At 44.8% G+C, this 2,388-nt stretch overlaps 1 pseudogene across 1 annotated transcript; it reads right to left on the bottom strand.

Annotated features, from left to right (window-relative positions):
* Nucleotides 1-1,142: 1,142 nt before the first annotated feature.
* Nucleotides 1,143-2,088, bottom strand: LOC105519258 (annotated as a pseudogene). The gene has a single exon (XR_001002939.1). The product of XR_001002939.1 is annotated as a 40S ribosomal protein S2 pseudogene (transcript).
* Nucleotides 2,089-2,388: the final 300 nt, after the last annotated feature.

Below are 2,388 nucleotides of genomic sequence, written 5' to 3'. Positions count from 1 at the left end.
TTGATAATGATAAGCAGCTTCCCCTGATATTCTTCTACTGTGCTAACTACATTTTTTCTCCCACAGAACATTAAAAAGCTGTGATTATTGCAAATTGATATTTTTACATTTTTGATGTATTAAACACCAAAACATCAAACAAACACAGTTAGACTATGTTTGGTAGGAAACTGAATTTGGTTCCTGATGTAGTTTGAATGCATGTTCCCTCAGAATCTCATGTTGAAATGTGATCTCCAGCGTTGAAGGTGGGACCCAGTGGGAGGCATTGGATCATGGGATGGATTCCTCATGAATGACTTAGTGCCATTGCCTCAGTGATGAGTGAGAAAAGTGTTTCTCACTCAGTTAGTTCATGTGAGATCTGGTTGTTTAAAAGAGGCTGGGACCTCCTCCCTCTTTCTCTTGCTCCTACTCTCTCCATGTACATGCCAGCTCCCCCTTCAACTTTCATGTGACTGGAAGCTTCCTGAGGCACTCACCAGAGGCAGATGCTGGCACCATGCTTCCCATACAGCTTGCAGAATCTTGAGCCAAAATAAACCTCTTTTCTCTATAAATTGTTCAGTCTCAGGTGTTCCTTCATAGCAATGCAAATAACTAAGACAGTTCCTTAAGTGATAGTGAACACACTAGAAAATAAAGTTCCAAAGATATTTATACTCCTGTGACCATCAAACATGAAAACCAGAGATCAAATTAAATTAAATTAAATAATTATTAACTATGGGCTAACTTATCTTATTCTCTAATTCTATCACTATTTAAGTCACATATGTAAATGATATGAATTCATTTGCTAGTTAGAAAGCATTGAGGCCCTTTTTTTGCTTCATACAAGTTTGTTTGAGAAAAATAAATTATAATTCTAAGAGATTCAATTTTAAGTGAATTTTTTATTGGAGTAGAACACATAGAAAGTTTTCCAAATTATGTGTCTGTCATGAGGTGACTCTTCACAAATTGAGTATATTCCAGATCAAGAAACAGAATACTATCAGTGCCCTAGGAGCTCTCCTTGTCCCCCTCCAGCAACTGCCCCCCTGAAGGGAGCCCCCATCCTGACTTTCAACAATTTATGTTCATTTTTTCTCTTTTGAACTTCATATAAAGTATACAGTATATAGCCATTTAGTTCTTGCTTTTTTTTTTTTTTTTTCAGGCTTAATTCACTTTATTTTTCTTGTATAAAAACCCTATGTGGTAGCCACAGCTGGAGCCTGGGTCCGCTGCACGGAGACTCTGGTGTGGGTCTTGACGAGGTGGTCAGTGAATTTCTGATAGGGAGACTTGGTAAATACAGTCTCCTTCCAGAGGTCAGGGGTCAGGTAGCTGTAGGTCTTACAGATGGCATCAAAGGTGGCCTTGGCGAAGTTGCCCAGGGTGGCAGTGCAGCCCTGGGCTGAGGTATAGCAGTCATGGATACCAGCCATCATGAGCAGCTTCTTGGGCACAGGCGCTGAGACTAAGCCAGTGCCCCTGGGTGCAGGGATGAAGTGCACCAGCACAGAGCCACAGCGGCCTGTCACCTTGCAAGGGACGGTGTGGGGCTTGACAATCTTGTTCCCCCAGTAGCCTCTGCGCACAGGGACAATGGAGAGTTTGGCCAGGGTGATGGCCCCACGGATGGCGGTGGCCACCTCCTTGGAGCACTTAACACCCAGGCCTACGTGGCCATTGTAGTCCCCGATAGCAACAAACGCCTTGAACCTGGTGCGCTGGCCGGCACGGGTCTGCTTCTGCACTGGCATAATCTTCAAAACCTCGTCTTTGAGAGAGGCCCCCAAGAAAAAGTCAATGATCTCAGATTCCTTAATGGGCAGGGAGAAGAGGTAGATCTCCTCCAGGGACTTGATCTTCATGTCCTTGACCAAGCGGCGCAGCTTGGTGACGGGCATGCACTCCTTATCCTTGGCCTTGCCTCCCTGAGCTCCGCACCTCGGCCCCGGCCCGGCCCCCTCCACGACCGCGACCCCGGCCCCAGATGCCACTGCCTAAACCTCCACGGAAGCCACCGCGGTTCCCCATCCCAGGGCCACTAGGGCCTCTGGGCCCCCCGCTGCACCGGCGTCATCTGCCATTTGGTGTTTTCTCGGAGAAGAAGAGCTAGTTCTTGCTTTTTATGCTTCACATTATATTTGTGAGATTCACCCATGTTGTTGTATATATTTGTGGCTCATTTATTCTTATTTCTATAAAGTATTCGGTTGCATTATATTAATTAAAAACAAATCAAACTTAGATAAGGAGAGACTTTATTCAAAAAGACTATTGCAATAGGAAGAACATGTCAACCTCAGATATCTGCAAGTGTCTCAAAATCAAACAGAAAGAAGCTTTTCCTTTTTATGGAGTGGAGAAGGGCATAGAGTGTGGGCAAGCAGGCGG

Source organism: Colobus angolensis, unplaced genomic scaffold (assembly GCF_000951035.1).
Source record: "Colobus angolensis palliatus isolate OR3802 unplaced genomic scaffold, Cang.pa_1.0 Scaffold341, whole genome shotgun sequence".
NCBI classification, from domain to species: Eukaryota; Metazoa; Chordata; class Mammalia; order Primates; family Cercopithecidae; genus Colobus; species Colobus angolensis.
Note: the sequence above shows the minus strand (reverse complement) of the source record. Positions and strands in the feature narration are given on the sequence as shown.